Source organism: Camelus bactrianus, chromosome 1, assembly GCF_048773025.1.
Source record: "Camelus bactrianus isolate YW-2024 breed Bactrian camel chromosome 1, ASM4877302v1, whole genome shotgun sequence".
In the NCBI taxonomy this organism is placed as follows: domain Eukaryota; kingdom Metazoa; phylum Chordata; class Mammalia; order Artiodactyla; family Camelidae; genus Camelus; species Camelus bactrianus.
The window spans coordinates 9,471,784-9,485,650 of record NC_133539.1 but is presented as its reverse complement, the minus strand read 5'-3'; the positions used below and the strand labels follow the sequence as shown (position 1 = coordinate 9,485,650).

The following is a 13,867-nucleotide window of genomic DNA, read 5'->3' as shown; positions in this document are numbered from 1 at the left end:
GTGTCTACTTCACCAGTGATAAAACAAGGAATGCAGCAATCTGTAATGCATGGTTCTTACCTGAATAAAGATTGGACTCATCTGAGGAGCTTTAAAAAAATGCCAATGCCCAGGCTCCATTCTAGACCTTCTAGGTAGAAATCTTTGGGGCTGAAGCCGGGCAGCGATAATTTTCACAAGTTCCCAGGTGATTCTAAAGTACATCCAGATTTGGGAACCTCTGGCCTAGTAAATTGGTCAAGAGCAGTAGTTCTCAAACTTAGCATGCATGGGAATCTTTCAGGCAACTTGTGGTGCTCAATAAGTTGCATTTTTAACAAGTTCCCAGGTGATGGTGATGTTGCTGGTCTTTGCTCTAGGACCAGCTTTGAGAATCATTGGTCAAGAAATCTGAGATAAAATCCTAGTTGTGCTAATTCTCCAGAAATTTGAACAGTAAGTTGATAACTTCTCTTTCTTTTAATGTTCTACAACAGAGGAAGGCAAACTTTTGTAGGAAAGGGTCATATAATAAATAGTTCCAGCTTTGCTGTCCATACAGTTTCTATTGCAACTACTCAACTCCGCCATTGTAGCAGGAAAGCAGCCATTAACAATATGTAAACAAATGGAGGGGCTGTGTTCCAATAAAACTTTATTTAGATAGCAGACAGGATTTGGTCCATGGGACATAATTTGCTGAATCCTGTTGCTCAGTTTCACTACCAATGTATCAAGTGAGGATTTCTTTTTATTTATCTAATTTGGTGTTCAGGTTTTCAGGATCTGAGGCTTGATATCTTTCATTGGTTCTACAAAGTTTGTGGTTATTGTCTTTTGAAACATTGCCTCTTAGCCACTGTTTCTGTTATCTGCTCATGAAACTCTGATCTGGTAATGTATTAGATCTTCTCACTTTAACCCCATGTCTCTTAACAATTTTCATACTTTTTACCTCTGTTTCTCTGTGCTGCATTTACATCTATTTTTCATTTCAAAAATAGTACTTTTTGGCTCCTTATCAAATCTGTCTGGTGTATTTTGATAGTCTCTTATATCTTCATGAAATATTCAATTACCTCATTTATTGCTGTAAGTATTTTTATGTAAACTCATATTCTGTTAATATTTTTAGTGTCTGTGATCTTTGCAGATCTGATGCGACAGTTTATGATTTCTTTTGATTTTCATTAATGGCAGCTAATTTCTTCACGAGTTTGGTGAGTTTTGAGGCTGAGCTCATATTCCTTAGAACTTTATCTGTGATAATTCTTTGAGACCTAGGTTCAAATAAGGAGTTGCGTTTGTTTCTGTTGGGTGCCTGGGAGTACTCCCAAGCTGGTGTCACTTTAAGTACATTGCTGGCTTTGGAACTTCCCACCTAGTGTGAATTTTGGCTTGCTAGCAGAAATTCTCAGGGGACAATTCCTTCCAGCTCCACCCAGAGCCAAGGTGGAGGCAGACCGTCCCCTCCCCAGCCCCCCTGAGGGACAGGACCTTTCACCCTGGTTCAGTTTTCAGAGGGTTGGCTTCGATGGTCTTGGCTTACGTGAGGGTGTCCCTGTCATCTTCTCACCCTGCCTGTCCCTGGCTCCTGCATGACCCCTTATAACCTGAGTTAGGCCAGCAAGAACTGGCCTGTGACCTCCACTTTGGTTCTCCTTCCTGGATTTGTGCTTTCTCAAGGCTTCTGGCCTCCTAGGGATCCCTTGTTCTGATGCCAGTTCAATCGTGCTTTACAAAAATTATTTTAATTGATGTCCTCTCCAGCATCGTAAGTCGTCTTAGGAGAGCTATTATAATAACTGCCAAGGACACCGGTAGGTAACTGCTTCCTATTTCCGCTTCCTCTTCTCTCAGTGGAGAAGCCAACAGAACTGGGACTTAATTCATTTCTTAAAATAAATGGATCAATGATTTTTATCTTGTTCTCAGCATTCTTCGTGTTATACTGTCATTATGCTACTGTGTACTCTGAGGGCAGACTAATGTAACACTCCTCAGATTAGACCGGGTTACTAACATAAGTCTGTTTCATAAGACCTTTTAAAAAATGTGGAATTTGTGGGCCTATTGGGAGTTTTCAGTTTCCCTGTGTGATTCAGAAAGCCCATAGTAAGTTGCAGCTTGTCATTTTGCTGAGGCACCAATATGAACGGACTCCGCAGGGAGGCTTATATTGGGAACGAATCATTTGGCTTCATGAATGTGCCTAGCCCGCCACCATCATCCTCGTCCCAGGGCAGTGTGTTGATCTCCTCTTCTTGACATATGCTACAAAGTAAGCCTTTTGAAATTATAGTACAGAAAGTAATTTTCTTGTGTGTAAAAAATGATCAGCAAGTAAAAACGATAAATTTTGCAAAAAGTCAAGGAGGCGCTTAGGTTGTGGTGTACGTAGACGTGCAGGAAACATAGCTCCCAGTGGAAATGTGATTCGGGAAGACGCCAGGAGCCTGCACAAATTTTCCACATTCTTGAGTAGGGGAATTCTGGAAGAATTAAGAGTGCCCTCCCATGAGGTTTTCAAGCGCCTACTACATATTAATAAATAGCTTTGTAAAAAATAAAGTTAGGCAGAAATGCTAAATTTAAAAAGAGTCTGGACACTTTGGCAGTTGTTTACAAAACTAAACATACTCTTATCATATAGTCCGGCAGTTGAGTTCCATAGCATTTACCCAAAGGAGCTGAAGCCATATCTACACAAAACCCCCGCACATGGATGTTTACAGTAGCTTTATTCATAATGGCCCAAACTTGGAAGCAACCAAGATATCCTTCAGTAGGCGAACAGATAAACAAACTGGTACATCCAGACAATGGAATATTATTCAGTAATAAAAATCAATGAGCTATCAAGCCATGGAAAGACAGGAAGGAATCTTAAATGCATCATACTAAGTGAAAGAAGCCAATCTGAAAAGGCTAGTACCATGCTATTCCAACTATACGATTTGGTGGAAGAGGAAAAACTGTGGAGACAGTAAAAAGATCAGGAGATGCTGGGGCTAGTGGGGAGGGAGAAACGAACAAGCAGAGCACAAAATACTTTTAGGGCAGTGAAAATATTCTGTATACAATGGGCACTGATATGTTATGGTGGATACATGTCATTATGTATTTGTCCAAACCCATAGAACGTACAGCACCAAGAGTGAACCTTATGTAAACTATGGATGTTGGAGGATGATGTGTCCATTTAGTTTCATTGATTGTAACAAACACACCACGTGGGCGGGGCTTATTAATTTAAAAAAGGAAAAAGAGACTCTAGAATGTAATGAGCTGGTACCTTAGCTGCTTCTTCGGAGTAGCTGTTACCTACTAAGAAAAACAATTCACCCAAAGTCCCACATGGGACAGAGGCCAAAGTACAGCTCCTCCGGGTGACCCTGCCTGGCTGCAGAGTGAGCGGAGGCCCTGGGAGGGAGACATCTCGGGGCTCGGGGAGTTTGGAATGACGCGAGGGCCTTCTCCCACAGGCCTGGGACATCAGGACATCTCCCCTGCAGAGGGGCAAAAGGGGAACAGGAAAGGGGTTCAGGCCATCTGGCATTTCCTCCTTCCCAAGGGTGGCAGGGGCAGCTTCCTGGGAAGGCCGGTGTGCCTGGCAAATGGCTGCACCTCCGGAAGCATCCCAGCGAGATGGAGAGGCTGGACGGGCAGTGAGAAGACTCCACCTCTGGCAGCTCTTGCTTCTTAGTAAAAAGCAGGACCTACCCATAGGGACACACTAGCATATACAAGAGCAAGTGCCCAGATATGGACGGATGGACAGACGTGCACAGATGCGCACATGAGGTAACCTCCCCCGCACGGAGTCCACATCCAGGACAGGGACACACGAATGATCAGGGCAGCTGCCATTCTGGAAAACAAGCTGCTGAAAAACACACGCTGTCAATGGCCTGGGGAGTGAACTGTTCTAACATGTGTCCCCTGGGAATGCCCCAGCCTTCCGGAGCAATCAGCCCTCCCCCATCTCTGTCCGCTGCACGTGGTGGAGCGCTGCCTGCCCCTGACACTCTGGCAGATGCACGTGTGCTTCCCTCACTCTGCCCGAGGGCCTTCCCCCTACCCAAGGCAGGCTGCAGTCCATCGCTGTCAGTGGATGACACTCAAGTCCCCCATGTGACACTGGAGGGCTTTGGTGGCAGGAAGGTGCTGCCGGTCGCTGCCCGAGAGGGGCAGTAATAACAGGAGGCCTGAAGGAGTGGAACCATGTTGCACCAGAGCAGCCTTTGTATCTCTCCAGCCCCACAGCTTTGCCCTCTGGACTTGGCACCTGGCTCAGTGTTGCACAAGCCGCCTGGAGAAACGGGTGGCAGGGCGGGCTTTTCAGTAGTCTGGGACACTTCTGCCTCGAGGCTGCACATGGAAGAGGATCTTCTAAGTAGAAACAGGCCTGTGTTGACAGATGGAATCCAACTGGATGTGGGAAAAAGCTCAACAGAGGGCTCCAAGCAAACAAAAAAATCAACCCAAACAACACCTTTTTAGTGTAACAAGGACTTAAAAATGATTTTGAAAGACGTCTGGTACTAATAGTTTAAAAAGTTAGTTTAAAAACTCCTCTGTTGCTTGTGTTAAGAAGCAGGAAGTCTTTCTATACTCCCATTCTTTTAAAATCCCCTACTTTTGTAATTCTTTTTTATTTTTTTTTAATTGAAGTATAGTCAGTTACAATGTGTCAGTTTCTGGTGTGCAGCACAATGTCCCAGTCATACATATATGTACGTATATTCATTTTCATATTCTTTATTCATTAAAGGTTATTACAAGATATTGAATATAGTGCTATACAGAAGAACTTTGTTTTGTATCCATTTTTATATATAGTAGCAGTTCATATTTGCAAATCTTGAACTCCCAAATTTGTCCCTTCCTACCTTCTTCCCCCCGATAACCATAAGATTGTTTACTATGTCTGAGAGTCTGTTTCTGTAAAATCCTCTACTTTTGAACATAATAGAATTATTTTCTTTTAAAATTATTTTACTGAACTGTTTTACAACTGTGGTAGACAGAATAATGGCCCCCAAAGATGTTCACATCCTAATCGCTGGAACCTGTGAATATGGTACCTCACATGGCAAAAGAGACTCTACAGATGTGACCAAGTTAAGGATTTTGAGAGGAAGAGATTATCCTGGATTAGCCAAGTGGGTCTGGTGTAATTACAGTAGTCCTTATAAGAGAGAGGCAGGAGGGTCAAAGTCAGAAGAGGAGATGTGAGGACAGAGCAAAAGTTGGACTGAGGTATTGAAGATGGAGGAAGGGGCTACAAGCCAAGGAATCTAGGTGGCCTCTAGAAGCTGAAAAAGGTCAGGACATGTGTTATCTTCTGCAGTCTCCAGAAGGAATGAAGGCTTATTTTGATTTTAGGATTTCTGACCCCCAGAACTGTTAGATAATAGATTTGTTCTAAGCCACTAAGTTTGTGTTAAATTTGTTTCAGCAGCAATAAAAATTAATCCAACCTATTGTGATGAGTCAGATCCTGTGGGCTAGCTTGAAGAAGGACTGATTTATTGACTAGTAAATTAATGGCTCCATATGGACCTTCATAGAGTTTCTTTGGCCCTGCTTCTTTGTTTGGGTGAGCTTATGGTATGAATTGTGCACATACTTTTCACTTTGCTAAATGCAAACTCCATGCTGAGAAGTTTAAATCTATCTGTATCTAATTACAGGGATCTTCACCCATATTTGCCGGGGATTATCCTACTGTATTGGTTTTCCAGGACTGCCAAAAACAAAGAACCACAGACTGGGTGGCTCAAACAGCAGAAATGTATTTTGTCACAATTCTGGAGTCTGGACGTCCAAGAGCAAGGTGTTGGCAGGTTTGGTTTCTCCTGATCTTGGCTTGCAAGCAGCCACCTTTTTGCTGTGTTCGCATGTGGTCTTTTCTCTGTGCACACACCTGCCATGGTCTCTTTGTGTCCAAATTTCCTCTTCTTGTGAGAACACCAGTCGGGTTAGATTAGGGCTCACCCTAAAATTACCTGAAAGTTAGTTTTACCTTAACCTTTACTTTTAAATTTTATTAAAATTTAATGAAAAACTTAACTCAATTACCTTTTTAAAAGCTCCATTTCTAGTCATATTCTGAGTTACTAAGGATTAAGTCTTCAACATATGAATTTGGTGGTGGTGGGGACACATTTCACCCCGTAATATCTATACTGGGTACATGTAGGGGAGGGTCTGTGCCAGCCAAGCAAGTAAGTCTGTGCACACTACTTGAGTGACATGTCAGGACTACTCTCTATAATTCCATGCTTCAGTCCATTTTGGTACGCTCAAGAGTACCACACTGTGAGCCAGCTGGAACTGTATCACTTTGTCACCCTTTAGGCCACAAGAAAATGTGTTTCAGAGACCATTATGCTAAGACAAGGTCAGGCCAGCTCTGGAGTGACAGAATCTATCTCAGAAACATCTCATGAGGTTGGGAAGGGAAAGGGGATGAGGGAAGACCAATATACGTGCAATTAGATCCCTACCTCAAACCGTACTCTTTACATATACACTACACGGGTTACAGACCTAAATGTGAAAAATTATTAAAGAAAATAAAGGACAATGTCTACATGATCTTAGAGTAGAGAAAACCTAAAAGAAGAATTTATAAAGCCCAAACAATAAAGAAAAAGGTAGACATATTCAAATACTTCAAAATTTAAAACTGTACAGAAAAATCTACAAATTTCTGTTGGCAAAAGATTTAAAAACAGACTGGGAGATTCGTTTTATACTAGGAATTATTATTCAAAACACACAATAAGGAAAGTAAAAATTAAAAAAAAAAAAAGAATTAATTGTCCAAGAAGGAAATGTGAATGGTCAACAAGTAAGAAAGCAAACAAACAAAAAGATGCTCAAACTCAGAGAAAGCAAATAAAAAGAACAAAGAGAGGCCATTTCCTATCCATTGTTTACATAAAATTAAGTGGTCAGTTCTCTCAACTGTTGACAAGGTTGTAGGGGAACCGGTAAATTTTTGCTGGAAATGTGAATTGATGAAGGCAACTTGGAGAGAGTTTGGTGCATTTAGGACAATGTGTTTTCCCTGTGTCCTAGAATTTATGCTTCAGGATACACAATGGATAATCCGCGTAGTTTCAAAAGCATCTTATGCACAAAGGTGTCTGTTACACCACTGTTTGTAACAGCAGGAAAAAAGGAAATGACCGAAACATCCCTCAGTATAGGGATAAACAAACTGTGGTGTTCTCCTGTGATGGAATAGCACACAACAATTTGAAACAATAAATAAATCTGATACATATCGGCATTAATAGTCATTAAAAACATAAGGTAAAGTGTAAAAAGCAAGATGCAGATTGATGGGATATATACACATAATGTACTTGAATATTTAAAAAACAAAACCTTACAAAGTGTATGTGTGTGTATCTGTGTTTTAACAGATGCATATCTACCTAGAAAAAAATTTTTTAGAGAAATAGAATGATACACGATACATGGTCATTTCAGTCTCTGGGGGAGTGTGGGGAGGAATGGTTTGAGAGTTGGTGGTTTAAGGGATGTTAGCTAATATTTATCCTTGACTCACCCCTTCCCTTTCCCCCCCTCCTTCCCTCCCTCCTTCCTTCCTTCCTTTCTTCTTTTTTTCTTCCAAAAAAATAGACAAGAAATAGATATGACCAAAAAAGTTCACCTTTATTCATTCTAAATTATAGGAATATAGAAGTTTAAGTTATTCCTTTATTTTACCATAATTTTTAAATCTCAGAAAGCAGAAACCAAACCAAACAAAAAGCCAATTATTTCTACAAAGAAAATAATAAACTATAAAACTAAAGGGAGTAAAGGAAGGATTGAACAAACGAAGGAGGATGTGATACTGAGTCTGTTGTGTTCCAGAGAGTGGGCTGACTCCCGATGGGGGAAACGAACGCCTCACAGCTGGGAGTTCCCACTGGCTTTTGCGTTGGAAGGGACCATGTTAGACACTTGGTGCACTTTTACTTCCTGCGTGAATGGCCTCCATTCTCTTGAAATACGGTGTTAGGGATGTCTTCTTCCAGTGCCAGTAACTGGTTCCACTATCCTAAAGCAAGTAGTTCCATTTTTCAGTCGCTCAAACTATTAAGGAAAATTCTTCCTTATTTTTAAAAAGAATTACCTTCCTGTGGACTCTGCTCTTTGGTTCCATTTCTTTTTTTTTTCTGGAGCAGGAGAGATTAAATCCAGTGCTCCTTTAATAGGAAAGTCTTTCAAAATGTAAAGACAGCTACCCTTCATTTGTAAGTTTTTATATCTAGAAAAATAAAGGGCTTTGTACACAAATACAAACATATGAACATCACATGGGGACATCACCATAAAATACGAAGTGGCTGTGAAACTGAACTTTCAAAGTTCTCTTGGAGACCATGGGAGAAACTAACCTGATGACACAGAGATCTCGGCTCATCTCAGGTAGTGCATTTTCCTCTGGGCTCGGAGGCACAGGAGTCACCCCACCACCACCCCCGGGAGGGAGAGTACATAATTGATGAGCAATCTTTATCACACTTGAAGGGACAATGATATAAAGGGGAACCGGATGCCTAGTTAAGAACTGATACCTCAACAGACATAAGAGGAAGCTACATTATCTCCTTATTAGTGACATTGTATATTTTATAAGAGTAGCAATGCCTTGCCAACTTGAATGCCAAGATGTAGACCAACCAAGGGATCTAAATGCTGATTTAAGTTAGTTTATCTTAAAGGGAAAGGCCCCTGGAGACATGTCCCCCACTGGGTTGATGTTTCTTGGTTGGTTTCCTTTTCACCTGCTTGCAAAGTGACTAGTGGACAAGAGATGCTGTTGCACCCAGTTCGAGAGGTTAATATTGTTCACATTACCTGAGATGTTTTGTATCACTGTGGGTGAGAGGGAAGGGGAAGAAAGGAAACTGAAGCTTAAGTTCCCACTGTTAGTAGTGGAATGGAGCTTCCAAATCGACCTCCTGAAACTCATGTCCTTCATTTTGTTGTCTTGTTTTAAGCCTTGCCGTCCTCAAAGAGACGGGGAAGCCATCAACAGCAATAATACAAATATTTCATGACTGATTTCAACCAATCAAAATGGACTATGGCTGCTGTGCCTTATGGGTGTATCCTGGTGGGCACCTGCCCTGCCCTCAGCTCTAACCACTCAGACTCCGAGAAGCCCTTTTGAGGTTGAAACAGAGGAAGTGTTGCTCAAGTAAAGCTAATTGTGTTGTCTTTGTCTCCTTTGATAAGTGGCTTTGTTTCACATTAGATCTCTCTGAAGTTATATTCTATGCATTAAACCACTTCTTTTTAAAACTTCTCTTTATAAATTACTTCAATCTGTCTTTGAACACAGAAGAAAATAAAGGAGAAAGGATATGGGGAAGAGATGGCTTAATGTGTCTACATTTTGGGATGACTGACAAAGCTTGATGCTTCTCCAAGTTCTCTGGGTGGCCTGAATGAAGAAAAGGGGTGTAAGCATCCCTTAAGACTCAACTTTCAGTCCCCGATCCCTATTCTTTGCAGAATGTTCTCTTATTAAAACCCCACCCCCCATCCCCATCTGCTGCCATCTTACTGAAAAGTCATTTCTAATACGGCTCCCAGCAGGCAGCTTTCCTTGTCTCCTTACGCCCCTCCCTCCAGTTGTGAGTCCATTCACTAATTCTGACATCTCCCAAGTGGGTGAATCTTTAAGTGGCAGTTCCTAGACATCATCCCTAAGTTTTGGGGGTGTCACGACCACCTAGGCTGGAAAACAGTTATTTATTTCACAACCTTTCCCTCAATAGCCCCCTGCACCCCGACCCCTGCCGCCAATTGCTGTATGTGTATTTGTTTTTGACGCCAGAGAATTAAAATCAGTTTTGTTTGGAGGATTTCACAACACTCTGACATTTTTGGAGATGCAATGGAGGAAAGCTGAAGACGGAATGGAAACCTACGGACCGTGCAGCATCTCACGAGTTTGTGGGGCTTTTTCTCTTTGTTGTGCAAACTCAGTCCAGGGGGATGGAGACATGAGTGCTGCAGGAAAGCATTTTTCTGTTTGCCAAAAAGCAGTGGTGTTGAATGGCTCGAGAGACCACAAAATTACATTTCTCCACTCAGCACTGAGAAAAAATGTCCTGGGAAAATACATTACCACTTCGCATCACCTGGGGCCACCTTAGCCAGAGGAAAAGAGTTCCAACCCGGTCCCTCGTTTGTACTGAATTCACGTGCTGTGAGAGTTTTCCTGGGTCTTTGTGCTGTCTTTTGATTCAGCCACGTAACTGATTAAGTTAAGCACTGGCGATTGCCTGGCTCCTTAGTTTGGCGGCTGCTACCCCACGAATTTGCATGGTTCAGATTAAGGGAGAGATTAAGACAAGTAGGAAGGTTCTGGATTGAGTTTGCCGTGGACATAACTTGTAGTGTCAGACCAACTCTGCCCCCCAGTATTTTAGGTGCGTGAAGACTGCCTGCTTTCTCAAGAAGTTCCATGGTCTGATGCCCACTTGAGAAGTTGGCTCTCCAAAACTCAAACCTCAATAATTATAAAAACTTATTGGAAATGTTTTCAATATTTTCAAGCTGAAAATATGCCCGTATATTTTAAACAACCCCAAAGGGATGAAGAATGGGGGACTGCAGGGCCGTGTAAGAAGGAGCCTCGTGCTGAAGGCCCGGGGGGAGAGTGCCAATGCCAAATTATTGGATGAGATTTCTGAGCAAGAATCAAATATTTTGGTCCTCCAGCATTTGTGGAAATTATTTTAGCAGAGAACAGTGGTGGCACCAAGACAATGATTTGTTTTCTCAAAATCCAAATTAAGAAATTATATGGCTCTGTGTTTGGCCTTCTAATTAAGAACTTAAACTTTTCTTTTAAACACTGTCTGTGAACCAGGAGAGCCCAAGAGACAGAACTCGGTATTTTTAAATGGTTCGGGGTTCTTGAGGACCCAAAGAATTGTTTAGTAATAGATCAGTGATCTCCAGCCTCAAATGACTTCCACATATATAAATTGCAAGCCAGAAGGAGGCTCTAAGAAGAAGAACAGAAGGGTTTGTTTGGAGAGCACCACAAATAATTGTAAGTTATGGGAACAGAGAAGAAAATAAGACATGTTGATTAGAAACATCAGGATGAACTGGCGTTGATTCTGCTGTACAATAGAAAATTGGTTGCAAAGTTGCTTCCAGCAGATGCATAGCTTGGTGAGTAAGGAATTGAATTTTATTCCAGGTTCAAATTTAAGTTTGGAAATGAAACTTGGGAAGGTACGCCTCATTTCACCGAAACTAAGCAACTTTCTGAATACTCTTACATAAGGTGCCCAAGAAAGAACTGATTTGATTATCCAGTACCTGTAGGCTCAGGAAAAAAAAAAAAAAGTTTTCGTGCTTTTGAGTTTTAGTATATGGTGAATCCTTTTTTATTCACTTAGTGATGCTCTGTAATGGTCTTCCCTGTGAATCTTTGCTTCCTCTGTGACAGCCTGGTTCTAACTGCTCAGCTCTTAGAAAAATGGGAGTTTCAACAAAGCCCTTGCTTGTTATACGGCTGCAGAATGTGTCAAAGCCTACATTCTGCTCAGTTAAGTTGCAGCTGTTAATTTTCCTTCAGGTCCTTAATAATTGGAACAAATATTAAAGTCACATGAATATTTTGTTTCTCCTTTTAATTGAAGAGTTGGTTAGCATCATTAATTCTGTATCTTAAAGTGTAATTTGACTACCAGGGGCTAACTTTCTTCTCAGAGGTACAGGCCGACATTATCCCATGGCCAGGCAGACCGCCACTCGGGCAGCCAGGGCCGCGGGCACGATGCTGGCTCTTGGCCGAACCAGCAGGTGGGCGTGGTCTCGGGGCTCAGTCGTAGCCGTTTCCTCTGGTCTCCTGCGAGGAGCTGTGCCCCGGAGCATCTGTCCCCATCCTGGGCTCCACTGGCTGACCCCTGACGCCACACCACTTAAAGGTTTCTCATCCCTCACCCCACTGGCCTTCCTCTGCTCTAATTAACAGGATCACGGTAAGTGTTCCGGTGTCCCGGCTCCCGGACCTTGGAAGGTCCCTGTTCACGGGTCCTTGCTTGTGAGGTTGAGCTCGGGAATCTCTGCAGGGCTGGTAATCCGCTCCAGAGAGCTCCCGGCCCTCTGCCCACAGTGGCGGCTCCTACCCTTGGGCTCCTCTGGGCCCTCAGTGCCCTCACCAGCTCCCATCTCATCCTCAGCACACACCCGGCCCCCCTGAGAAGACAGGGCAGCCCACGAGAAGATAAGCACCACGAAGGCTCACGACTGGGCTCACGGATGCCCCCAGTCCTGAAAGACGGCCTGGACAATGCCCGGGACACCATCTGCACGCAGCAAAGTGCTGTTTCCCAGGGGATGAGCCTTCCTTCACCCCCTTTTCTCCTCCCTTCCTTCCTTTTGGGTAAGAAGACATAGCCTCTTTTCTAGTCAAGGGTGACCTCCACCTGCTTTGTTATTCTCTCCTCTAGAACCCTCGTCCTTCTTTGGTTTCCTTGCTAGAATCACCAACTTTGTCTTCCTCTTGACTTCATCATCGCCCCTCTCTAAGTGACATTCTATTTCTCACCCTTCCCCCCAGCCCATACTAAAGGTCAGAAACTTGTTTTTTTTATCAGTGTAAATGAAAATGCTACCACTTAAAGAAGGGTCAAGCACTCTCATAAGGAGATGAGGGGAAACTTTATGGATGAAGTGACATTGGACTATGGCTTTGAAGTGTTCAGAATTAGTTGCCAACATTAAAAAAATGAGAGACTTTAGATTTTAAAAAAGTAAGATTTTTGCAGGCTGCTCCTGAAAAATTAGAAGATCTGGTAACTCCAGGCCTATGTATCCAAATCTCCTTTCCAGACAGCCTTGCACCAAAGACAGATGCAACACATGTCACTTCCTGCCTACTCTCCTGCAACATGACCTTGCCCCTCTGCCACCAAGAGACGGGGTCTGATTCCTCTTGCCTTGAATCTGGAGAGAATCTTGTCCTGGGAGATTCTCTTGTAACCGATAGAAGACAGGGGAAGAGAGGCTGCTTGAGCTCTGAAGCAAGGAACACGGACAATCTGCTAGAGAGGGGAACTCCTTCCATGGTTGGCATGTGGAAGTAATGCTTTGTAATTCTGTGTACAAAGACCCCAGCAGTTACATAATGCTCATGGGCAGACACCCTCTCTGGTCCCTGTTTGCAGAGCTGGAAGTTTTTGTGCTGAACTTGGATGTGGGCTGTTTGCATTACAGGTGGAGAGGACAGGCTGAGCTGCTGCTGACCTCTCTGCACGCTGTCCTTCAGTCAAGTGCAACTACCTTCAGACTCTCACCTGTCCCCGCAAAACCGCCACGATCGTCGGAACAAAACCCACCTAAATTTCCCCACCGTCCATGAAATCCGCACTCCAGAAGACTGAGAGACAGGCAGAGATTAAAGACCCTTTTCTGATGAAATATTTACTGCCATATTTCTGAGAGATTAATTGACATCAGACTATGAAGAGGGGGTAGGCGCAAAATGCCCCCTATAAAAATATATTTAAAAATCTAATTACAAGCATAGTTCACATTGATTGCAGAAAACACAGAGAACCACAAAGAGGAAAATGAAAATGACCTCTGTCCTCACACCCAGAGAACAGCCTGGTAAGTATTTAGGCTACATCCCTCTCCTGTATTTTTTATTCATAAAAAAGGGACAATATATTCCAAAGATCAGATCTTATTGTAACCACCTGTCCTGCTTTATGGCATTGTACACATTTTCCCATGCTTCTAAATATTCACCTACAGTATAATTCTATGTGTAATTTTGTACATAGTATTCTATTGCATGCATGTATCATAATTCATGTAATCATCT

The 13,867-nt window shown here is 42.7% G+C and overlaps 1 long non-coding RNA gene across 2 annotated transcripts in view; it reads left to right on the top strand.

The window, feature by feature from the left end:
- The window catches only part of LOC123617327 (uncharacterized), a 48,612-nt gene extending 35,971 nt beyond the window's left edge, over positions 1-12,641 (top strand). For both annotated transcript variants that reach the window (XR_006725427.2, XR_012504902.1), the window contains exons 2-3: positions 5,676-5,818; positions 9,009-12,641. This is a non-coding gene — a long non-coding RNA (uncharacterized LOC123617327). The remainder of the gene's footprint in view (positions 1-5,675; positions 5,819-9,008) is intronic.
- The last annotated feature ends 1,226 nt before the right edge of the window (positions 12,642-13,867 follow it).